The sequence below is a fragment of the Tamandua tetradactyla genome, chromosome 23, assembly GCF_023851605.1.
Source record: "Tamandua tetradactyla isolate mTamTet1 chromosome 23, mTamTet1.pri, whole genome shotgun sequence".
Lineage (NCBI taxonomy): Eukaryota > Metazoa > Chordata > Mammalia > Pilosa > Myrmecophagidae > Tamandua > Tamandua tetradactyla.
Window position 1 is genome coordinate 50,285,813 of NC_135349.1, and position 27,068 is coordinate 50,312,880.

Genomic DNA, 27,068 nt, shown 5'->3' on the forward strand with positions numbered 1-27,068 from the left:
TAATGAACAAGCTGAGGGGGAAATCAAGAAACGAATCCCATTTACAATTGCAACTAAAAGAATAAAATACCTAGGAATAAATTTAACTAAAGAGACAAAAAACCTATATAAAGAAAACTACAAAAAACTGCTAAAAGAAATCACAGAAGACCTAAACAGATGGAAGGGCATACCGTGTTCATGGATTGGAAGACTAAATATAGTTAAGATGTCAATCCTACCTAAATTGATTTACAGATTCAATGCAATACCAATCAAAATCCCAACAACTTATTTTTCAGAAATAGAAAAACCAATAAGCAAATTTATCTGGAAGGGCAGGGTGCCCCGAATTGCTAAAAACATCTTGAGGAAAAAAAACGAAGCTGGAGGTCTCGCGCTGCCTGACTTTAAGGCATATTATGAAGCCACAGTGGTCAAAACAGCATGGTATTGGCATAAAGATAGATATATCGAACAATGGAATCGAATAGAGTGCTCAGATATAGACCCTCTCATCTATGGACATTTGATCTTTGATAAGGCAGTCAAGCCAACTCACCTGGGACAGAGCAGTCTCTTCAATAAATGGCGCCTAGAGAACTGGATATCCATATGCAAAAGAATGAAAGAAGACCCATATCTCACACCCTATACAAAAGTTAACTCAAAATGGACCAAAGATCTAAACATTAGGTCTAAGACCATAAAACAGATAGAGGAAAATGTTGGGAGATATCTTATGGATCTTACAACTGGAGGCGGCTTTATGGACCTTAAACCTAAAGCAAGAGCACTGAAGAAGGAAATAAATAAATGGGAACTCCTCAAAATTAAACACTTTTGTGCATCAAAGAACTTCATCAAGAAAGTAGAAAGACAGCCTTCACAATGGGAGACAATATTTGGAAATGATATATCAGATAAAGGTCTAGTATCCAGAATTTATAAAGAGATTGTTCATCTCAACAACAAAAAGACAGCCAACCCAATTACAAAATGGGAAAAAGACTTGAACAGACACCTCTCAGAAGAGGAAATACGGATGGCCAAGAGGCACATGAAGAGATGCTCAATGTCCCTGGCCATTAGAGAAATGCAAATCAAAACCACAATGAGATATCATCTCACACCCACCAGAATGGCCATTATCAACAAAACAGAAAATGACAAGTGCTGGAGAGGATGCGGAGAAAGAGGCACACTTATCCACTGTTGGTGGGAATGTCAAAGGGTGCAACCACTGTGGAAGGCAGTTTGGCGGTTCCTCAAAAAGCTGAATATAGAATTGCCATACGACCCAGCAATACCATTGCTGGGTATCTACTCAAAGGACTTAAGGGCAAAGACACAAACGGACATTTGCACACCAATGTTTATAGCAGCATTATTTACAATTGCAAAGAGATGGAAACAGCCAAAATCTCCATCAACAGAAGAGTGGCTAAACAAACTGTGGTATATACATACGATGGAATATTATGCAGCTTTAAGACAAGATAAACTTATGAACCATGTAATAACATGGATGGACCTAGAGAATATTATGCTGAGTGAATCCAGCCAAAAACTAAAGGACAAATACTGTATGGTCCCACTGATGTGAATGGACATTCGAGAATAAACTTGAAATATGTCATTGGTAACAGAGTTCAGCAGGAGTTAGAAACAGGGTAAGACAATGGGTAATTGAAGCTGAAGGGATACAGACTGTGCAACAGGACTAGATACAAAAACTCAAAAATGGACAGCACAATAATACCTAATTGTAAAGTAATCATGTTAAAACACTGAATGAAGCTGCATCTGAGCTATAGGTTTTTGTTTTGTTTTGTTTTGTTTTGTCTTGATTTTACTATTATTACTTTTATTTTTTTCTCTATATTAACATTCTGTATCTTTTTCGGTTATGTTGCTAGTTCTTCTAAACCAATGCAAATGTACTAAGAAATGATGATCATGCATCTATGTGATGATGTTAAGAATTAATGATTGCATGTGTAGAATGGTATGATCTCTAAATGTTGGGTTAATTTCTTTTTTTCCATTAATTAAAAAAAAAGAAAAAGAGAAGGGATAATTGGAGATGAAGGGATACAGACTGTACAACGGGACTGGATATAAAAACTCAGAAATGGACAGCACAATACTACCCAATTGTAATGCAATTATGTTAAAACACTGAATGAAGCTGCATGTGAGGTATAGGTTTTTTGTTTTTGTTTTTTTTGTTTTTTTTTCTTTCTATTATTGTTTTAATTCTTATTCTGTTGTCTTTTTATTTCTTTTTCTAAATCGATGCAAATGTACTAAGAAATGATGAATATGCAACTATGTGATGTTATTAAGAATTACTGATGTACATGTAGATTGGAATGATTTCTAATTGTTTTGTTAATTCTTTTTTTAATTAATAAAAAAAAAAAAGATTTCTTATGAGGTTTTAGTCAGGATATTTGACAAGAGCTGCAGCCTTCTGAAGCTGTCACAGGGATGGAGAATCTGTTTTCTATGTGACTCACTCAAGTGGCTGGAAAGTTGATGTTGGCTGTTAACAGGAGGCATTAACTCTTTACCCCATGGGCAATTCTATACGGCTCATGGCATTGCACTTGGCTTCCTCCAGAGTGAATGGTTCAAGAGAGGGCAGGAAGGAAGCCATGATGTCCTTTAGGCCCCTCTGCAGATGTCAACCATGGTGATTTCCATAATATTTTATTGGTGATTATTGGTGACACAGATCTGCCTTATTCATTGTGGGAATGGCTTACATGTGTCATCAATATTAAAAAGGAAGAATCAGTAAACGATATTGTGAAGACTGAAAAAAAAAAAAAAATACCTGCTTGCACTGGAAGCTGCCCTGTACCCTCAGAACACAGCTAACCAGATAACTGATTCAAGCTGGAGTCATCACAGGCTTCTACTGATAATTTGGCATTTGATTGAAGAGAGGGAGGGAGTGAAAAATCATCCTCTGGCATGGTGGATTGTATTTTCTCTTTGTCCCATTCAGGAGCTGTTGGCAGCCATTTGCTGCACTGCGGACTGGGAATGTTACTGGGCAAAAAGGAGGGAAGAAAGCAAATGCAGAGAGAACACCAAGGAGCAGTGAGCAGAGGGTGTACTGGTGGAATCTGAACGTTCTTGAAGAACAGCCAAATTCTCAGCCTGGAGTTATTACTAAATCTCCTTTTGTTCTTGAGTTGGTTTGAGTTGGGTTTCTATGACTCATAAATGAAATAGTCCTTGAACCAGAAGCGGGGTAAAGCTGGTGTGCACAGGCCTGCTTTCTCAGAATCACAGTTCGGGCGGGGGGGAAGGCTGCAGGGGCAGGCGGGAGGGGCTGCTCCCGGCTGGGAAGGTTGGGACACCTGGAGAAACATCAGTCTCAGCTTCCTGTGCATTAATTCATATTGTTGTATCAGCTTCTTGACTGGGGCAGCCAACATTTTGAGATTTTCCTTCTTGTTAGGTGTTTTGACTTCTGCCTTAGTAACTGCTATAGTCTGTAATGGTGGGGGGAGGAGTGCAGGGGGTCAGAAGGAATGATCTACACTCTTTCCCATAGACTTTATTGGATTCATCATAACAGCTTGTCAGACTACTGAGATTAGTTGAAACTTGAGAGAAAACCCACATTTCTCCTCTGACTCAGAGTGTACAACTTCCCAATAGTTAAAAAGTAAGTCACTTTGGTCTTTTTATCACAAGCTGCCTTAAAAATAATTATTACCACATGGTGAAAGGGCTGTTGGATCTTGTTTTCTTTGGGAGTGCAACCCTTGAGTCTTGTGCACTCCTTGAGTCTTGAAGAATCACATCAGAGAGAAAGGAAGGAGGCTGGAGAAAGGTGTTCCCAAGTCCTTACCCCTTTCATTGCCCCATCTAGGAAGGTGCCTGCAGGGCTGGGGGAATGAGGCAGATGGGACTTGTCAGGTCATGAAGGATTAAAGGTGAGTGACCCTCAGAGATGCTCACATAGCCCCAGACAATACCTGGGGGGCAGAGATAAGACATACGGGATTGAACAGTCCAGGCTCGCCACTAATTGTGACATGACCTCAGCCACGGGCACACAGTCTCTCTACCGCAGATTCTTTATCTTTAAAACTGGGGTATTTTCCTTTGCCCTGTGGAGTTATGGAGGAATTACATAAGAAAGTGGAACAAAAGTACCTGCTTAAGCTTGGCATTCAGTGATGCTCAATCAATGAGAATGATCATCCTATCAGGCTAAGATTGAAATCTTTGGTCTGCTGGATTCTCACTGGTGGCCTAGAGCTCAGCTCTTTTTTCTGGAAGCCTGGATGATCTGGTCTGGTTTGGAAAGGCTGACCCACACCACACTGAGCAAATCACCACTCCATGATCTCCTTAGAAAAAACATTGTGTCCTAGAGATGGATGAAAGGCGTAGGTGCGGGATAGGAGGGGAAAGCGGACTGATTAGAATTGTGTGCTTCTTTAAGACTCAAGGAATGCACAAGGGTTGCACTCCAAAAGAAGAGTACCAGTAGAGCTTGAGTTAATGCCATCTAATGACACCCCAATCCTCCCCATTCCCCACGACAGGTATCACTAACCAAGCAATCCCTTATAAGGACCCACCTGTTAGAGCAGAACAGAGCAGGTATGGGTCTGTCTGGGTTCCAATGTCAGGTCTCCCAATCAGTCTGAGAGATCTTAGCAAGTCTGCCTAAGCTCTTTGGGTTTCAGTTTCTTCCTGTGCAAAAATGGAAATAATAAGGGCATCTCTACCTCACAGAATTATGGAAGAATTAAATGAGTTAATTTCGCAAAGCCCTGAGAACCGGGCCTGGCACAGAGTGAGGAACGTGAACGCTCACTTAATTAATAAAATGAAATAAATGCAATTCACGTCTTAGTTTTTGGCTTTTCAACTATGCAGATACAGCCTGAATGGCTCCTGAACTGGTCCCTTCCTCCATCAATTCTTCCCCACCCTAAAAAAAGAAAAAAAAAATTAAATTAAAAGGCTAGCCTGCAAATTGACTTGAAATAAACAAACAAAAATAATAGAAAACAATAGCTGAAGGAAGTGGATGGTTCATCTTCTTCACTGCCAGGAGAGAGCTTTATTGGCACACTGTCTGTGCTCAGGAAAGTGGATTTCAAGTGAGCTCTCTCCCTCCTGGTGGTACTTACATCTGCCTCCAACAAGACCACCAGCTACATCTGCTAGCCCCTAGCCGGGGTGGCTCCTGAGAGACACTCCCCATATTTTTTTTGGGGGGGGGGTAGGGGTGGGGGGGTGCATCTCCCGAATGGAAGGCGAGCATTCTACCACTGAACCACCCGTGCGCCCTCAGACCCTCTCCCTCCTTGTGAATCTTCTTTTCTACAAATGCATGTAGCAGTCAACCAGCAATGCCAGTTTTGAGTTCTCAGATAAAGAACACAGAGGGAGCAGTAACTAAACGGAGCTCACAGCACACGTTCTTTCTTCTCTTTTGCATGTTCTAAATGCTGTTTTCTTCTTTCCGTTCTGGAGAACCTGCCATTTAGTCCTGGGTTGTCAGTGGATTTGTGCTGCAGGACTTCATTGTGACGCAGGCTTGTAAGGGGTCCTCACAGTATCCAGAGCTTATTAAAGCTCCCCCTCCTGGAATGATCACGTGCTTCGTAGCAAAGAATAGAGTTGATGCCCTTAGGCAAACCGTTATAGAAGTTAACTAAATTTGAATTCTCCCAGGGCCTCTTGAATGCATTCTTTTTTCCTTAAGAGTTCTCTGAGCTTGTATCAAGTCTAATTGATTTTTTAGCACAGGAAGTCTTACCTCCCAATCTAGCATTGGGCCCTTTATCCTCATAGCCAATGGCAAAAGATCCACTTATAAATTGTTAAACATGTTCACAGCTAAACGACACCAAAATAGCCCAGGAATGTTTTAATATTCATAGTTTGCTTTGATTAAAATACAAACTTTCACGTTAACGCTAGGATTATTTTTCATAATGCAAGGCAGGTTACAGAGCTGAGTGCCACTTAATTTAGTGTTTAATCAGGAGAACTGCTGTGGCATCAGGCTGATTAGGTTGGCTCAACTGCTGCCTGCTCAATTTTTCCCCATAATTGCGGGATATTCTTTATGGTGACAAGTGCCCAGACGGTAGAATTCCAATATGCTATACATCAGCTTCTCCATTATTGGATTAGCTGGATGTGGCATCGTTACTGCTGCACTTTCATTCTTATCATTGATCGCCCCGTCCCTTCTATTTCGCAATTAATGCAAGTCTGCTGGATTGATCAATCTTTTCACGTGCTGGGACTGTAGTCAATAGATTCTTACGACTGAGTGTCAGTGATCTCCTGGGTTTCTCATGCGGCCTGTGGATTTGTTACTGTGGCCAGAGCTTTTCTCATTTTAAGACGCCCCCGTTCCCATCAGGTTGCCTGATGCAATGTTTTCAAATCACACATGAGCAGATCAAAGCAAAACAAAACAAAGTAAGACAGAATAGAGTTTCGTTTGCACAGCTGGCCATCTCTCTATTGTTTGTTAACTGGATTTTATTTCCTAAAAACTTGATAATATCCATTCAAGATGCACAGAAGCCAGCTCACCAAAAATGCCACCCTTATGACAAAGGGATTAAAGCAGAGTTTGCTAACACATTTTCTTTGGTAACAACTCTCTTATTATGCAGTGCATGGAGTTTCTAAAGAATAGCTTCTACATTGGATAAAAAAGTTGGCAGATGGTTGGGTGGGAAATGCTTGCTCTCAAGAGAATGTAGCTGAGGCTAATGTGAATGAGGGATGCAGGAGCCCAGGGTTATAGCTTGGTCTGTTTGTCACCACTCCAGAAATCCACTGCCATCTCATGTCTCTGTGGGCACCTACCAGGAGGAGCTGGCTAAGACACATGAGACTATCGCAGTGAGGTTCTCCCACTTCACAGGCTTACACCTCCAAGTTCTAAGGCTTCTCCTTGTTGACTTCAGAAAGGCACACGGATTGTTTGAAGAAATGCTGGCTGCAGCAGCAGCAGCCTAACCTCACGGTCCTTCAGGGCTCATATGTACGGAAATGAGATGATCTTCTTGGAAGTTTACCCTGAATCATCAAGAAGGGGAGAGCTGAAATATATGCAAAGTCAAATTAAAGAGAAGAGCTTTCATACAGGAGGACTAAAAATACATTAATACATTGAAAGAAGGGCCAAATCCTTCAGAATATGGCTGGAGGATGGGAGGGTGAATAGTTGTGTGTGGTAGGCAGAAAAATGTTGTCCCAAAGATGTCCCTGCCCCAATCCCCGGAAGGTGTGAAGATGTCATGTCACATGACAAATAGGATTTTACAAGTGGAATTAAGGTCAGGGACCTAAAAATAGGGAGATTTTCCAGGATTATTGGGGTAGGCCCAATCTAATCACTGGAGCCCTTAAAAGCAGAGAACTTTCTCTAACCATAGACAGAGTAATGCAGCAGAAGAGGGCGAGGATGGTGTCCCTAGTGTGAGGAGGGTTGACTGCACCACTGCTGGCCCTGAGAGCCAGGATCCTGACCGCAAGGACCCGGGAGGCTGCTGGGTGCTCCAGGCAGCCCCAGCAGCCAGCCAGAAGGGAACTGGAACCCCAGTCCTATATCTTGCATGTGCTCAGAAGCGGGTTCTTCCCAGACACTCCTGGTAAGAGCCCCCTGAGACAACACCTTAACTCCAGCTTTGGGAAACCCAGAGCACCAAAAGCAGCTGAGCCAAACCACATCTCACTTACAGAATTGTGAGTGTGTACGTTTGGGTTATTTTAAGCAAATTAATATGCGGTAATATGTTATGGCAACGATAGACAACTTATTGGTATGGTATAGAAATACATGAAAAGAAAGATATTAGATCCACAAAGGAAAGCGATTTGAAATGACAGTTAACAGTCTCTAGAGACAGAATGTGTGGGCTCAAAGCATGGCTCCACTACTCACAAGCAGTGTGTCCTTGGGTAAGTTAGGGAAAACTAATAAGGGTTTCCTTCTTTGCAGACTTTGCTTTGTAAAGATGGCATCGTCAATTCCCTCCAGCATAAGACTCCCACGAGCACATCTGTATTTAAACAAAGTTTGCTGTTGCCAAGAAGGGGGATGTAGGCCGGGAGGGACACGGGGCATCTTCAGATGATGGTGTTAACAGGGGATGATTTCTTTTAGGGTTTAGGTAGGTGACTTGGGAAGGTCCCAGAAATTCAGGCTTTTTTCTGGATTGTGTGCTGTCAGGAGGTGGGAAATTGTATTTCAGGGTATCTTCATAAATCTTACCTGGAAGGAGGAAGGCTGGTAGGAGATAAAAGCTATACTTGGCAAAGAAGTAGCAGTCACCCATGTTTTTGTGGTTTGGATAAGACTCAGGTTTCTGAGCGAGTTCACACATGATGATTAGTCATCCCACTTTGACTTGACCATCCTACTGAAAGGATGGCACTGTCTGAAGTTGGTGTTCTGGGAAGTGGTTCATTTATGCACCACGGCCTAACTGATGGCACTAGGCCATGTCAGATGCCAGGGGCTGATGGCACCAGGTTACCTCAGACACCAGGCACTGATGGCACCAGATTACCTCAAATACCAGGGGCTGAATGGTAACAGGTCACCTTAGACGTCAGAGGCTGATGGCGCCAGGTCACCTGAGACACCAGGGTCTGATGGTACCTGGTCACCACTTCAGATGCCAGGGACAGATGGCACCAGGTCACCTCAGATGCCAGGCTCTGATGGCACTAGGTCACCTGAGATGCCAGGAGCTGATGGCACCAGGTCACCTCAGATATCAGGCGCTGATGGCACCAAGTCACCTGAGATGCCAGGCGCTGATGGCACCAGGTCACCTCAGATATCAGGCGCTGATGGCACCAAGTCACCTGAGATGCCAGGAGCTGATGGCACCAGGTCACCTGAGACACCAGAGGCTGACAGTAAAGGGTCATCTTGGGTGCCAGGGGCTGATGGTATCTATTTCTCAAGATAATGAATATAAAGCATGCTTCATCATGCTTAGAATACAGTAAATACTCAATAAAGATATTTTATTTCTTAATTACTATTATATTCCAGGGTTACATATAGAAAAGTAGGAACCCCATGGCCCAGACCTAAAGCAAACACAAACTAACAACAGGTAATTCAAAACAATCTTCCATATACAGTTATTTTCACTTACCCCATATAATTTACCTTTCCCTTCCTTCCATTTCTTTCACAGACTTGCTATTTTTGAGTTCCTATTTCCCACTCTTGCCAATTATCTTTCTACACAGATGCTCAGTAACTTTAAGCTCCTTTTTCCTTTCTTCTCTCTCCATCCCTCTATAATACAGACTAACTTAGTCTTTCTCCCCAAAAGTAAGCAAGAACACTTTCTCATTAGAAGAGAAAAAAAAAAGGCTGGAATTTAAGCAGAGTCACCAAATTTTCTTGAGATGCCAGAGGAAGTCTAGGAGCTCTCACCTATTAATAACTTAGTTCCTACTACAAAGAAGAGAATATGTCTTTCTCCAAAAGGTTCACCCTGCCGTGGGCCAGCAGCTGGCCTCTCTACTTATCGAAACAGATTGACTGGGTTATCTTAATCTCGTGCAACTGTGCTTTTGCTTCTCACAGCTGCCACCATTTGCTTGAATGCCAACTAGCCATTCATTTTTTTTTTTTTTTTGGGATTATAATTTGGCTTCTTGAAGTTTCCCCATGTAGGGAAAATGCTCAGAGAGTGGAGTGCAAATATTTGAGCCTCCCAGGAAAACTGTTTCTCAAGTTAAGTTATTAAATCCGACTCACCATATTCGTAAATCTTAGAAACGTGGTTAGAGTGTGCCCATCACAAAGCTATGGTCTCAGCCTTGGAGCGCTGGCAAATCCAGTGGCAAAGCCCATGAAGCTGGAGCTTATCCAGGCTGCAGTGAGTCTTGCAGGGCAAAGAGTTCTTACCCACTTGGCTCTGTCTGAGCTCCCAGGTGGACAAAGGATCTGATCTTGTGGTGCTTTCCTTTCTCCTCTGGTGATAACTTGTTAAGCAGCACATAAACCAACTCTTGGTATCTGTATTTATTTAGTTTAATAAGTTTAGATTTTTCACATAAGATTTTTCAAAACTGCTCTATTGACTATTTTGAAAAGCTGAGTTCTACTAGGAGGAGATGAGATATACTTTCAATGGGCAGCAGACAAATTTGTTGACAATCGGTTCTTCTAATGAAAGTTTCATTAAAAAAACTAAACAAAACACTGAAAGCCAATCTACCAAATAACCAGTCCTCTGAAAATCATCAGTGAATCTTTGTGGTTTCAGAGTAGAACCTGGACAAGGGATTGCCCTCACTTAGCCTCATCCCAGGCAGCCATCCATACAATTAGAAGGTTTGACATACCTGTAAAATTTCTTCTAATATATGATAACTTTGTTACTTTTTTTTTACATTTAATAATCGAAAATCAACTAAACTTTCAGCTAAACTTTCTGTATGTTTTAATAACACTACATATTATGGACCTTTTGGAAACACTGACTCTAATCACAAGGTTCATAAAATGCCTAGCTTTGCTTCAGAGTTCTTTCAACCCTTAAAAAAGGGGGGAAAAAAGGGTAGGCATAATTATGCATTCCTGAGAAACAGAATTCCAAAAGGGTTCAGAATCTCTTTCCTAAATGGTCTGTCTAGCATCTTCCCTTCTTTCTTGAATATTTTTTATGCAATAATCCTGCAAGGTTGGTCTTTGTAAAGCACAAGCTCATCACATTACCTTCCTATGAGAAACAAAACACAACAACAACAAAAAAAACCCCTCCAAGATCTACTCCCATCTTACAGAATAAAATTGGAATCCTTTGGTTTGCATTCAAAGCACTTCAAATTTTAGCCTCAACTCCCTTTCAGCCTCCTTTTGCTTTGTTACTCCGTAAATTTCCACCTTGTGCTCTCACCATCTCTGGCTATGGCTTAATACACTGGCTGGATGAGGGAGAAAGTCCTTTCTGGTTAATCTCCATTCATCATATAGCATCTCACAGATACAAAGCATATATTAAAGGAATGTATTTTAAATCACCATGTGCTATTTAAAAATGTTTAAAGGGGAAATTTCTAAATCTCTTTTTTCAATGGGTAAATGAAAAACCCTTATATTAGAACTATTCCACATGTAAACTCATACACACTGAAAACAGCAAAGAGAATAGAAGACAATGCATTGGCTCATGTGATTGTAAAATCTCCAAAGAAGGGAGAATTAACTGTAGGTACAGCTGTTCCCAGGTCCTCAAGTAATGCCTCCAAGATGTTCCCTTTCTCACTCTCTTTGATTGGTTCTCTGTATGATGAGGGCAAAATGGCCATCATAATGTACCACTCACCTCTAACCAGCTTAACAGGCCCATGGGAAAGGACGGCTTCTACACAAAATCTGGTAGAAAATTCCACTGAGTACTCTTCGGAGCTTACCTGGACTGTGTCCTCATGCAACCATTCTGTCCAGGGTTATGGGTCACTTAATGTCCAGTCCTCACCCACATGCTCAATATTGTGGAGAGGCAGACAGACTCCAGAAGAACCAAATGGAATTGCTGTTCAGAGTCAAGAGGATCCCTTTTACTAAGAGAAGGTGACACTGGCATTGAATAGAGTTAAATAACAACAACAAAAATGTTCACTAAATTCCTCCCACTGAGCTCTCTACTACTTATAAAAAGCTTCAATAAAGAAATTACTGAGTCCAGGTCCAGAGAAGGAAATGTACAACTTGTGCCAGAGACACCTTGCTATCTCATAAAGCAAAGAAGCACTCTGCTCAGACTGTGTCAGATGGACTCAGAAAACAACTGGATCCCACTGGCCAATGAAAGAGCCATTCTTCAGAATGGAACTGAAGAAAAATCAGTGGTCACAACTGGAGATGCAAGCAAACTAACTCAATAATTTGAAGAGTGGAATAATACAAAGATCCATCCATCTTGACTTTCTTCTATGAACTATACCTCAGGGTAACCAAGGAATTTCATGAGAGGATGTTCCCTTCTGCAGAAGTATTTCACCTAAATAGATGAAAAACGATGGGTTTAGAATGCCACCGTTTTGCAACCCCTAATGAATGAATGGATATTGACAATAATCACTAGTGGCTACTAAAATTTCCAAAAGAGCTCAACAGTCAGAAATGATGTGCCTTTTAATAGGAGTACACAAAATCACCTATTGTCGTCTTGAAAAAAAAAAAAAAGAAACCAGAATCCTATCAAACACCTACACCTAACCACCAGTTTACAAGAAATCTATGGGATAGAGGATGCAATGAGCAAAACCAGGGTGTAAGGAAATTCCTCAGTACAAATGATCTAGATTCTTCCACAAATAGGTGGCAGAGGGAAAACAAAACAAATAACAACAATGGGTCAGAAGGGGCTCTTATTGATTTCAAAATGCTTAAGGGACATAGCAACTAATTTTAATTTGAGACATAGTCATATTTTAACTCCTGATCAACATGCAACATTTTTTAAAAGCCCTTATAATACAAACAAACTTTGAGCACTGAGGGAATATTTGATTATATTTAGGAACTACTGCTAATATTTTAAAGTAGAATACTGTTAATAACAATATGTTTTCCCCTAAAGTCCTCATCTTTTGAATATTCATGCTAAAATATTTTTAAATAATTTGTTTGGGCTTTGCTTGAAAATTTTCAGGGGGTGGAGGAAGGAAGAGTAGAACACAGAGGGAAAAAGACTGGTTATGTGTTGGCAATTTTTGAATCATGATAGGTACATGACGGTTTAGTAGACTATTCTTTCTACTTTGGTATATGTTTGAATTTTTTCATTATCAAAATATTTAAAAATTGCCATTGAAAAAAACAGAATGAATTTAGGTATCACTAGATCACTTTATTCTTGTGAAAAATAAGGGTTGGGTAAAAAAGCTATGATATTGAAGTCATCATGAAAATAGCTCAGAGCAAATAACTAAGGCGTCTAACTAAAACGCCCTTCTTACTTTCCCAAGATGGTCTGCTTTATGAAGTCTTCTGTACAAGACATCCTGTATCTGTCCTTCCAATGTCCCTCATCATTGGCATAGTCTAAGAGGAAATAATACAAAATGTGAAAGGGGATTGGAATTTTTGAGGCACCACCCACACAAAAAGAAATGTCATCATGGTCGTATTAAGACATAATCTAAATATAAACCATTTTTGGTTCCTCAACACCCAGTTTGTTCCCATCTAAGCTTTTTGTACCAGCTGTTCCTCTTTCTCGAACTTCCTTCGTAAGATCAACTTTTTACCATGAGCTCAAACATCACTTCTTCCATGATGCCTTCCTGACTATGACGCCCCACCCCTAAATCATCTCTATCTCACTCACTTCATTTTTTCCCACTTCAGATGAGTCATCACCATCTACATTATTTATTTGTTGGTTTCTAGTTTAAGCATTTGATTGCAGTGGCAGCAATACGTAGTTTTGCTCACCACTGTATCTCCATGCCTAGGACATTTCCTGGAACCCAGAAGGTAATCAGCAAATATTTGAATAAACACATATAATAGTTACTTGCTCCATGCCACCAAATCTATTGGTTTGGCTGCTGCTATTTTACATTAAATATGCTACGTATTTTTTTCTAACTCTAAGCGTTCCCTAATTTGAATTTTAGCAACAGGACAGAATCGATCTTCATCAATTATAATTCCTTTTCCTTTATGTCCTCTATTGCTAGGACTGGGCAACTGATTAATCTAATTGGAGCTATTAAGAATACAATATTTTAAAAGATATGTAAGTGGTTTTTCCTGTTTGTAAGAGCTGTGGCAGTGTACAAACTTCAGACAATTAAAAAGGTGCTCTGATAACTCTTTCCTGCTATTATTAGAAGACAAGTTATTTATGCCAGCAAAGCAAGAAACCCTACCTCAGAGAAAAGGGGAATTGAGTAGATTGCAGTTGTGAGAACAACAAAGTTAGCAATTCAATTAAGTTCCAACACAAGGTTTATATTAATCATTAAAGCAAAGTTGTCTTCTGTACAGTCTCAGGACATTGAACAGAATCCGACAAAGAGAGAGACCCTTTAAACATTAAGCAGTAATTATGGTGTGCTTATAAAATGCAGTCCACCTTTGTATCTTGAATTTCTTGGCTGTGTAATTTCCATATACATTAAACTCTGTTGGAAACTGGGAAGCCATTCGTAATTCAACAATTAAAAGACAAATTAATATTGCTAGCATTAACTTAAATTATATTGTTGGTGCAACGCTCTTAGAAACAAATAAACTCTGATCAAGCATTCATTTCTCTCTTGGAACTCTAACATATTTCCAGCTTAGGGTACCAGTTGTACCTTTGGTGTGACTTTTGATACTTTATATTCATAATTATGCTCTGTAAAAATATAATATTTATTGGTTGCAGCTATGTTTTTTTCTATAGAAAAAGAAGTTGGGTTGGATCAAATCTCTCTGGTGTTCAGTAGGACTCACATCTCGTAAAACACTTTCAAATCATTTGGGGGACAGTGATCCTGTGTTAAAGCTCAGATTAAGAGAATTCTTCAGAGCTGTAAGTTTGGGAGTGAAAACTAATCAACATAACAGAAAGTGCTTCTTGCTTTTTCATTATATATATTATTATTATCAATATCAATGTATGTAAATATATATGCATGTATGTATAAAATCAGATGAGTATATTTATTTGCATGATAGAAGTTTTCACTAATGTATATTGAGAACGTGAACTTTTTAGTCAATTGCCTGCCTATACAGATCAATTCCATGACTTTCTCAGCGTTTGACTAAAGATATGTTACACTTTCAGCTTCAGAGTCCCCATCTGTAAAATGGGGATAGTAACAGAAATCTACCCATAGGTTTGTTGTAAAGATTGAATGAGAAAAATTCAATCCCTATATTCGATATGTAGAAAGTGCTCAATGATTGCAGTCCATTATCTAAATACCTGGATGGAGGCAGTCCTATCACTTACTAGCTCTGTGACCTTAGACAAGTTAATCACTCTCTCTGGGCCTCACTGTCCCCATTGGTAAAACGGATCTTTATCACCTACATCATGGGGTGTGCAGGCAATTGAATGAGTTAAATATTTATAAAGCACTTACAATAGTGTATCTAATACAAGCAAACTCTGCATAGGGATTTGTCAAATAGCAAATATGTGTACATACACAGCCACACACACAAACTCTCATGGATTGGATGATGCCCCCCACAAAGACAAATTCAAGTCCTAAGTCTCAGTTGTATGAATTTGAAGGTGTTATTAGTTCAGATGAGGCTAAAGAGTGTCATGGAGGGCCCTGATCCAATATGAACAGGGTCCTTATAAGAAAGGAAATCTGGACAGAGATACAGACAATGGATGCAGATGGAAACCGAGAACTGAAAGGCCATGTGACACGAGGAAGGGGCTGAGCTATGGAGTGCCGGCCACTTCCAGAACCCTACACACTTCTGAAGCAGCATGGCCCTGCCGACACCTTGATTTTGGATTTCTAGCCTTCAGAACCATGAGATAACAAATTTCTATTGTTTAAAGCCAACTAGTCTGTGGTACTTTATTACCACAGTCCCGGCAAACTATTGCACACACGTAGACACACACAGACACACATGTGTGTGTAAATACATACACACAGGGAGAGGAAGCTCTGTCTCAGTATAAAATGATAAAACTGGAAAACTTCCTTTACTATTTTATTGCTGTTCTAATCTAGAGGTACTGAATTTCACTGTCTCAATTCTAATTTATAAGTAGGAGGTTGAAGGAAACTTTCTCAGATTCAGGATGGGCAGAAATCAAAGAGCACTCACCAGGAGCTGCCATGCATTCTGTAGGACCAATTTCCAAAGAGCTAGGATACAATAAAATGCCCTTGACATTATAACTAATTGAATATCCATGACTCACTGATGGTCCTTCGTGATGTCCCAGGTCCAGCAACATGGGGACCAATTACTAAGGTAGAAGTTTAGATTCTTATGCTCTAAATGTAGTTCCAATGGGGAAAAGTGGATAGGCGCTGGAAAGTTTCAGACTCATAGAAGCTGGGTTATTTCTCCTGTATGTATTTTATAATAATTTTGTGGCTCATACATAGGGGCATGGAGAGAAGCACGTCATCAGGCACTGAGTTATAAAATCTGAACTGACCTGACATGTGAGTAGGTCTGCTTACTCTGGAGTTTTCCTTTTCTATCTCCACCAGCAAGATTATTAGCTTGGGAATTTTAGGACAGTCTTATCAAGCCCATCATACCCCATAATAATAAAGTAGAAAAATCCCTCCAAAAGTTGGCGTACGAGAATATCACACCACCCTCCCAACAGACAACAAATCCACAGACAGATGGAGTTACTTTCAGAACACAGTCACTTTGTAATCAGTCCAAGACTGAGTAATGCAAATCATATCTTCTAATTTATTGATCATATAACATCCAATTCCTGTTATGAAAAGCCTCACCATAAAAGAAATACTCATAATAGTGAATTGAGATTTTGGCTTAAATCACAGGTGTCAGAAATCAGACAACGGATGTTCTGAATTTTTAATTTTGCACTTAACCAAAGACAGTTTTAGTCATAATAGTCTGATCACACACACACACACACATACAAATACACACGGAATGACCAATATTCACAACACATAATAATAAAGAATATAAATCTGTATCTATATTTTTATCTTCATCTGCACAACGGATGGCCAACACACACACACACACACACACACACACACACACACACACACACAAGAATCCCATGATCAATCTTGGACCTCTCCCAAGAAGAAAATATCCAAATTGAATTTAGAATTTTGCTTTGATAACATCCTGCCCTGTGTTTCACCATCCAAAGTGGATTTTTATCATTCTCTGAAGGTAGATGGCTTGCATGTAATGATTTGGTCACTAGCACATATAAATGTTTCAAGCAAAACAAAATACATATTTCAGAAAGAGCTGAGGAAAATGATAGCTTTAGGACTTTCAGAAGAAAACCAGGATCGTTCCTGGTGGAGAGGCGTAAAAGAGATTAAGTGGACAGTAGTCTCTCTGAATTATTGATGTAATCAAAACACTAGCAGATACACAACACCAGCCTTCCTTGTGCTGCGCTCCACATGGAATTTCAGCAGGGGGTTCTGCTTCTTTTTCCATTAAAAAAAGAAAGAAAGGAAGGAAAAGTGGTCATCTGTTGTTTACCTAACAGTTCACAGCGTGGCATCAACAGGAGATATCTGTGGAGGGTTTTCACAATCAGCTGGGTAAAGCACCCACACACTGCCATCCATCATATGTTTTACATTCAATGCTGCTTTTGGATCAACATCTGAGATTTCAGAATCATTAGAATATAGACACAGATATGCAGCCCTACATTTAAGATGAAGATGCTTTCATTAAACGGGAAGGCAGAATTCTATTAGATAATGCTGTGCTCGCCATAGCCTAACCTTAAAGTGCTAATGCAGGATTTTCCGTCTTCTAATTTTGCAGAGTGGAAAGGAGCTTCCTGGGGTCCCTGATCCTGCCAATACCCTGAGTCCAGTTCCCAGATTCCCCTCATCACCGGCAGATACAATTTCAACAGATATCAAGAACAGCTCAAGTGCACTTAGGCCTATTTGTTAAACTTCTGGTGGGGGAGGTGGATGGGCAATATCCAGCCAGTAATTAAACCACATGCTTCTTCTTAAGCTGACTCGCCCCCTCTTCTCCGCATAATCTTTGCATCAAATCATTTAGGCACTTATTGGCTACAATCAATACAATATGAGATGCATTAATTGTGTCCCTGAGAGATTTTCGGGGAAGAGGTGGTATTGCTTCACAAGCATTTTGGAGCGTTCGTGCAAGCATAAGATCAAATGTAGCAATATCGCCTCCGTACTCCATGCGGGCAGATTTATGGGCTTCCCTGCCCCGTGCCCGTGGAGCTGGGCTGCTGCCAAACACACGTAAATTGGATTGGAGCGAGAAACATTAAATATATTACCTAATGCACACAAATGCTAACTAGTGCAAATCACAGTGAAGAAGTAGCCTGGCTGAGCAGAATTTTAACAATTAAACTCAAGTCTTTCCATATGTTCAAGCGCCCCTCGTGCCTGGCTTTGTAGAATAAAATTACGAGGAGGAAAAGACCTTTAACCAGGTTTCCCGATCACAGATTCTGTTTCTTCAAAGCAACATGCTTGCTTTTCTTCCTCCCTCTTGGTTTATCCCCCCAATCCGCAAGGCTTGTAGAAAAGGCTCTGGGAAGCTCTACCAAGCACGTGGAAATGCATTCATTATGGAAAGGAGCTAAATGAAGGGTTTGCCCTCTTCACTCATTTTTTAATATTATAAATGTGCCAGTGATTCCGAGTCTCAGAAGGAACATTTGAACAGCAAACTCGACTACCAGGGAAGCTTTTACCACTCGGTCGACTCTGGTCTATAATTCCAGTGACTGCCTTCCACAACCTCGCCCCACGCCATCTTTCAGCCATCCACGCCCTTCAGTCTGAAATGATCTCATTCCACAAGTGAGACAAAGAAAGGAAAACCAATAGTACAGTTCAGTCCATCTCTATTTATACCCTACCACACAACAACAACAAAAAACTAATGCAATGGGTTAACAAAGGAAATTAAAAGTTAACATGGTGGCCAGACTACAATTGGAAAATTAAAATCTGTAAGGAATGTCAGATGAAGCATTCCCAGCATGAGGCTCCTGGCATATTGCTTGAAGTGAAGAAACAATGGGGGAAGCAGTGTTCTGAGTTTCACAACAAGAACTGTTATAATTTTCTCATTAACTCTATCCTGTGTGGAAAATGGGCAATGACTCTGATGAAATACCCAAAATCTTTTCTTATCTTTTGGCAAGGGAAAGAATCAAGCTTTCTGGTCAACCATCATTAGACACAATGGGAAATGCAATGAATTCTAGATAAAGGCGAGTCAGAAAAACTGACCGCAGGTTGGTTCCCTGTGTGAACTTGATCAGACCACAGGACCTCACTGGACATCAGCTGCCTCATCTGTAAATTCCCGAGCTGGTTCCTGATGCCCTTTGTGGCATGAAGCTCTTATGGCTCACATATGTAGCTTTTACTCTTCACTGCCCTCTCACCTGGCCTTTCTCTGCAGTGAAAGAGCAAGGCTATGGCCAGTGGCACAACCTAAGGTGACTCTGAAGGGATGAGCAACCTCAGTAAGAACCTGCCTCCCCATTCGCCTGGGGTCCACCCTGCTTCCTACATAGAGCAGAAGGAAGGAGGCAAACAGCCCTGTGTCCTCTGACACTTGGATGAAATTCTGAATAGCCATGACATGCACTGATGTTCTTAAGAGGTCGGTCATGCTCTCTGATAGTGGTTCTCAAAGGGTGGTCTTTGGAGCCTTAACAACAGCACTGATCCTGGGACTCACACCTTTTTGATTGAATCAGAAAGTCTGTGGGTGGGCGCTGCATAAGTGAATACGAAGCAAGCCCCCTTAGTGAGTCTTACGCATATTAACGTTTGAGAAATGGGTTGATCTTTACAATCACAGTGGGGAGGGCTAATTTTACAAATGCAGATGCCTTTTTTGTTTTTGCTGATGTGTTCATATACCTGTGAGACTGTAGGCTGCCTGAGGCCTAGATAATATCTTGCCCAACAGTATATTCTGGCCTACCTGCCATTGCCTTTACATACAGGTATTTAGTAGATATTTTTTGAATTGAAATGGAAAAAAAAATATATATATATATAGGGAGAGAGGTAGGTAGGCAAGATTCCCCTTGTGTATAGTGAATCAGAATATGTGGCAGCAGAGCATTAGAATGTCCCATCCGTCAGTATCATGGTGATTCTCATATACAGTAAATTGTGAGAACAACTTTTCTCATCTGGGCCACGCACTATGAAAAAATGAGAGCCTTTTTCTATCAAAAGTCATCCCAAATATGCACGTCATGGTTTTCAGGTTTTAAAGCTCTTTGATGTGTATTCCTTGTCCAGATTTTAACAAGGAGTTTGGGTGAGAATTAGTATGAGTTGGAGGTGGAAGATGGGTAAGCTTAAGTAAGCTGACCAAGGACACACCCCAAACAATACAGTCACACTTAGACTTAGTAAATACAGACAATTTCCATGGGATAGGTTGCTGTCTTTCTATACAATATATATAAATGTTGGTATGTAGAGTATCCAGAAAAAAATGGCAAGGTGAGAGAATCCAATATTGAGAGTTCTGGTCCCATTCATTTATTCGACCAATGTTTGTTGAATGACTATTATGTCAGCCACTTTGTTAGTTACAACAGATGCATGCTGAGCGACAAATGTGCATTGCCTTCCTAAGGTCCTGAAGTTTTCTAACAGAGGGGAATTAAACCACTGTATTCATAAGATTGTGAACACTGCCCTGCTATGTCTTTTTTTACATAGCACATTTCAATGACCTAAAATGTATATATGTGCTTAGTTTTATTATTTATGTTTTTTTTAATCTATGGACTCCTATTCAGTAATTAAAGAAAATGATGTTTCATATGTATAGATAGGGAAAAATATCCAAATTGCACCATTAAATGATAAAGGCAAATTGTAAGTCATTATATAAAATTCAACATTCTTTTTATTAAAAATAAACTGCCCTTTAATAGATAGATTGATAGACAGGTAGACAGGTATATAATTGTAAGTAGGTTAGGCGTATGTGTAGAAAAACCATCCAGACCCAGGCTGTCCAACAGAAATATAACGAAAGTCACATAGGTATTTTTGTATGTTCTAGTAGCCACATGTAAAAGAAGTAAAGAACAAAAATCAGGTAAAAAATTATATTTAGCAAGCACTATTATTTCACCATGTAATAAACAGAAAAATGTGTTTTTGCCTCTTTTATTGCCATGTCTTCATGCAATAAAATACTCCACTTGCTCAGCAGCCCCATGTAACTAGTGACTCCCATACTGGACAGCACCATTATGGAACATATCACCTTAGAAAAGTATATTGGAAATGGCTGGTTTATTGAGATTTGGTGGAAGGAAAGAGTCCTCCCATCTGGAGAAACAGGCAGGAAAATGTAAAATCATTACCCAAAATTTGGGGGGTGATATATTTGCCATTAGGACTACATTAACTTTTGGGGGCTGTTTTTGTTTTCTTTAGAATTTCTGGATATCCTTATGCTCTTAGATAATGAAATAGAAAGAGAATGATCTCTGGCCCTGAATTTGATTCTTGGTTTCCCTATTACAGGCTGTGGGATTTGGGATAAAACTTCCCTCTCCGTATTTAAGTTTCTCACCAGTAAAATGACTATTATGAGAATTTAATAAATCAATGCACACATAGAGAGTCCAGCTGGCACTCACTAAACCCACCTCTTCTTTGCAGACATAAGCATTTCAGCTCTGACCTGAATAAGAATAAAAGGAGACTGTTGTGTGATCTTCTCTCAGTAGCAGCATCTTTCTCCATCTCTTCTGTCCTTATCATCCCCCTTCTGTCTGCAAGTTCCAAGAGGTACTCTGCGGTTAAACACAGAGTGTTCATGTGTTCGGGTGAGATTCTTTTACCAAGTTCCCGTTACAGGATTGCAAGCTGGAAGTCAACAGAGCCTCTGATCAAGAGTACAATTTGAATGAAGCAGAATCTCCACTTGTGAATGCGGTTATGTGCATGTTTGTGTACCTGTGCTCACGTGCACACATTTACTGTGACGCACATGTGCCCATGTGCACCTGTGTATGGTTTTTAAAATTTCTTGACACTGCTCTGAGATGAGCTTGGTGGCTCAGAAATAACCTGGCATGGAACCAGACAACGCAGCATCTGTGAAACTTCAGGCAGATAGCTCACTCTATCTTGTCCTCCATTCCCTCACTGGAAAAATGTGGGGGACGGACCAGATGATCTCTAAGGTTCTGTCCAGCATGGTTATTGCAGGACTCAGTCAATCTGTAGATAGCCAGGGCTGAGGTTCTCTTTCTTATTATCAAGGGTAATCAAGAGTTGGCAAAACACTTCAGCTCTCGATCAAAATGCTCTTCTCTTACTGAGCTCTTCTCTTACTGAGCGCCTGCTGCGCCCAAGAGCCTTTGATAAATGGGAGCGACTAAGAGACCACTTGGATGGTGCCCAGGAAGAGGGCAGCCTCCCCACAAGGCCTCATTTGCAACTTTCACACCACTCAGAATTGACTCACCAGCCCTGGAAAGAACAGGAAAGGACGTTAGGTGTGGGTGGAGGGTGCAGGAGGGGTAGGCATCCAGGGTCATCTACGCCTTGGAATTCAGGATTCTGCTGGGGGATTTAATACACCATCACAACACCACACGGAGCACGCAGCATCTGCTCCCAGGGTGCTCCACTGTTCTCAGCAAGCAGAGGCGGGCAGCCCAGGGGTGTCAGAGACGATTCTCTGTCACCAGGAAAGATGCCCATAAAGTATGTGAGATGTGAAATCTGAGAGAGAGAGAGAGAGAGAGAGAGAGAGAGAGAGAGAGGAGGGGGAGAGAGACAGAGACAGTGAAACAGAGGCAGAGACAGGAAGGGGTGGAGAAAGAGAGAGAGATAGAAAGCGAGACAACAGGGAGGGACAGAGAGAGAGAGAGAGACAACAACAGAGACAGAATTGAGAGATGGGGGAGATAGGAAGGTTGAAAATAAACTAACGATGCTATGTGTTAAAAATGGATAATTCTGGTAGGGGTATATGAGTGCTACTGTACTAGACTTGCACTTCTCCATAGGTTTGGCCTTTTTCAAAATAAAAAGTCAGAAAATGTTACAAAATTTCAAAAGAACAAATAAAATTTAAAAATTGGAAATAAGCATAGTCTCCAATACACTATTCCCTAAAGGTAGTTCCTGTGAGACATTCTTTGGGGAAAAAAAGTTTCTTTGGTCCAGGAGGTTTGGGAATGTTTCCTCATCCTAAAGTGTCTGTGTGGAGATTTATGACAAGTCCTGCAAAAAGAAATCCATTTAAATGTTTATAATTCAGTGGATCCCACACTTGTTTTAAAACCATGGGACCACGTGTATTTGTGTGTGGACACGCCTGTGCATGTGAGCACACGGCACCTATTAACTACCACTGAATTAACGTTTCATGAACACACACTAGTTGAGTTTTTATTCATTTAGTAATCTGTAACTGACTGTTTACTATATTCCACACCCAAAAAAACACAAGAAGAAGATAATATTCCCTACTTAAAAGTACCACACAGCCCAGAAGAGAAGGGAGTCCAGAGGAAAAAAAATACAATTATAATGGAACATGATTATGTGTTTTAAGATGCGCAGTACTACAGAAGTGTGGAGGTAAGAGATACAATTAGAGTCTGTGCCTAATTGAAAAGATTAGTCATGACCTCGTCTAAGCAGGTGCCTGGAAAGTGCCTGCACTGGAGAGGGAAAATCCAAAGAAAACAGCTCATTTGCCCAGCAAACAGACAGTTATCTATCTGCATAGTTGTCCCTGGATCTTTCAAGGATTCCTCCCTTATAATTCATTCTCCACTTTCCTTGGATTTATAAGGAAGTAAAAAAGTTACGAATTAACTCACGGGACAGACAACTGCTGCAGCACTCTAAGTTCCTACTGAGAGTGAGGATTCTTCCGACTGCAAGAAACACAGCCTGACTTGCTGGGGCTGAATTTGTAAAGATATTTATCGTTTAGCTGATAAGAAGTCTGGTGGGAAATGGTCCCTGGCTGGCTGGTGGCTCGACGATGTCAGCAAGACCCACACTCTTTCATACTCCTGCCATGTGACATAGGTACCATCATTCTCCGCATTTTACAGATGGAGTGCCCCAAACTCCCCCAGGTCAGAGAAGGGGAGGAGCTGGCATTTAAGCCTGGGCAAATTTGGGAGCTGGAGTTCTTAACCCACGACAGCACCCTGCCACTGAAGGAGTGGTACAGTTTGTCCCAACCCAGCCTCCCAGCCCTCACTCAGCCCAAGCTCATGCCTCTCCCGGCGTCCACACAGCCCACGGCCCTGCATGCAAACCACTCAGGAGAGGAGCAGATCACGTCTAGAGAGGTGACATTATTTTCCCAGGAACCCAAAGACTTGCCTCTTACCTACTCCCCCCCACCCCCAGAGATTTACAATTAAGCCTGCTAAAAATTAAGAAATTAATATAAAAGTTGCCATGCTGCCAATGCTTTTATTATACTTTAATTTACTAGAAACATTTCCACACCGTCCCTGGGGAGTATGTGCATTGCAAAATTGCTTACATCGTTCTTAAAAGCTGAAGTAAGCGTTTCCTTTTCATCTTCTATAATCCTATTAGGAAAAGAAAAAAAAAAAAAAAAAAAAGGCTAGCACGTCTGTGGACCAGAAGCAAAAAATAGATAATTGTATCACTCTGGATATTTTTCCCCTGGCTTTTTGAGGATTCCCCTCCCCCCTCCCACTTCAGAATTCTGCACTTTCCTCATAATTTATTTACAGGTAAAGAAGAGATGAACTAAATCACTGGACAGTCAATGGCTTATCACTCTGATTAAGTTATAAAGTGAGCAAGGCTGCAGCCACAGACAGGAAACCCTGTCTGGATAAGGCAGATGACAAGAGCAGAGGATGGGGGAGGGGAGGAAGGCAGGGTGGCTTGGTGTGCCCTCACTGCCACGAGGCTGCAGAGCAAGTGGCTAAGGGTTTGGGTGTCAGAAAAACTGCGTCTCCAGTTCTGGCACAGCTACTTCCCAAAAGAGAACTGTGTCTCGGTTTCCACGCCTTTTCAAATGGGATAAGATACCAGGTCCTGGATGGAACTGGTTTCTTTCCTGAAAAGAATGCAATTCTACATGAGGGCTTAATGAATCCAACCTGTGTCATGCCTGTGTGCATACTCAATTAAACACTGGAATTAAAATTTGCTTTGGTGTTAAAAAAAAAAAGGGATAAGAGCAAATCTACCGTCAGTGTTTATTGTGAATCTCAAATATGATTAATATATGCTCGATTCCTGGTGCAAAGCAAGTGCTCGACTCATCTTGACTATGAAATGGAGTTATTTACCTACAGCTAGAGTACAGGGCATGAGCAGAGGAGAAGGCAGGCTCTGAGACCATTCCAGTTTCTGTCACATCTGTGGCTCTCGTTAATTAGAGAGCAACAGGCTGTTGCAGTAAAAGGGCCTAAGAATGGGAGGTGATGACCCTGAAGTCGAAGCTTGATTCTGGAATGAACTTGGTCCCAAAGTTTTCTCTCTAATGGAATCAACAAAACTTAAAACTACGTGCTGGCCAGTAATGGTAACAGGTTTTTGTAAAGGTCACTATGGGATAACATTTGTGAATGACATTTGCTACCCCAAAAAAGCTTTGCAAATTGCAAGTGACCAAACTTCTCCCTGGGACCTTGGCCCCAGGAGATTCTGAAGTTTCTCAAACTGGATGTCAGTTGATAACCAACCCAGTTAGGTAAGCAGGGACATCTTTCTACTCCATTCATTTGACTCAGTGATGGTGCAGTGCCATACTTCTGTTGTCTAAACCAGCAGTTTATACAACCAACAGTGCAAATGCACATGAAATTTTAAGATAAAACATGAAGCTTCAAAGAAGTCATATTACAAACCATGCAGGGGTATATGCATATTCTCTTCTGCCATTAAAGGACAAATTTATGCACAAAAGTTAGAAAGCTCTAGGTCTCATCACTCCTGAATGCTTCCTTCCCACACACAAATCTGCCCCTTCACACATCCCTTTAATTGCGTTGCTCTCTCCCAATTCTCTCTAAGAGAGCTGGAATCATAGACATGGTTTTCTTCCCTGAGAATTATCAGCATCTCTTGATAACTGGAAGTTTTCAGTGAACACTTGCTGCCTCAACTTTATTAGAGCAGTTCCAAAATAATATTTGGTTTAATTCCTGTGTCAAAGGTCACCTTGGAAAATCTTTTTCTCATTGTGGGCAATTAATGGGCTAAGAAATGCAAGAGACGGAGGATTCTGAAAGTAAGAAGCAAACTCTGTGCTTTTCTTAATATACTTTTCTCTGAAAATGGCAAAGGAACTTATGGAGGAAAAAGAAAATATTTTTAAAACGGAAAAGAAAAGATGAATGGTTCTATGATAAAAAGTCCTCATAGCCAACAAAAAGTGTTATAGGTAATATATAGACAAAAATAACTGTCCAAGGTTACACACATGCATACCCATTAATACCTGAAATAAAAACATGTAATAACATTTTTTAAACTGATTTCAGTGGGAAATTCTTTTGGTCACAAATAACAGAAATTCTGACTACAGCGGAATCCTGCAAATAATGGACTATTTCTCTTACATACTGTGAGCCCAGAGATGGCCTGTCTTGTAAGTGGTTCAGACGCTCTGTGGTGCCAGAGCCAACGTTCCACGTGGTTGTGAAAGAGCTGCTGTGACCCCAGCCATTACGACACTATTAAAGATTAGGAGAAAGGGTGAGAGAAGGACAGTGCCACCCCTAGTGCTCCCTTCAATGAGGAAAAATGGATGCTTTCTCAGATGCCCATAGCAAATTTCCAGGTCCATCCCTCAGACGAGAACTTGCACATTGTCACTCCTTGCTACACAGGAGGCTAATTAAACAAAGTCTCACTCCACCTATTGCCAGCCTGAGAAAAACGGGTTGCTGTAAGCATAAGAGAGACATACCAACAAGATAATTTCTTTCCACAGCTATGATGATCAAAATTCTCCATACTTAGGAACAGGATGATGCCTCAAATATATATTTATCTGTGTTCTGTTCAGATACAACTTATTTCTGTAACTGAGGGAAAGTTGCAGGCCCCTGAAACCATAATTGTACCATAGACAATCCTGCTGTCCCTTCTTTTATGGCAGCGTCACTTTATCTGCTTGAAGCTATTGATTTTAATTAACCACAACATACAGCCCGCTCAATCAATAGAAAGGTACAGGAGGAGAACAGAAGCTGTAAGTCACTGTGATTTCTTCTCTTTGGAGAACTTTCCTGCAACTTTAAATCCGTGGCGCTATTCTGCACAGGTGTTGCTCAGATTCAACTAATGCCTTGATGGTGCATTAG

At 40.8% G+C, this 27,068-nt stretch overlaps 1 protein-coding gene and 1 long non-coding RNA gene across 3 annotated transcripts in view; one reads left to right on the forward strand and one right to left on the reverse strand.

Moving 5' to 3' along the window:
• RBFOX1 (RNA binding fox-1 homolog 1) overlaps positions 1–27,068 on the reverse strand; it is a 2,222,576-nt gene that overhangs the window by 621,909 nt on the left and 1,573,599 nt on the right. The window lies entirely within an intron of this gene.
• LOC143667547 (uncharacterized) lies at positions 7,891–17,723 on the forward strand. The gene is made up of 4 exons (XR_013168091.1): positions 7,891–7,947; positions 14,424–14,552; positions 16,111–16,170; positions 17,516–17,723. It is a non-coding gene; the product is annotated as an uncharacterized LOC143667547 (long non-coding RNA).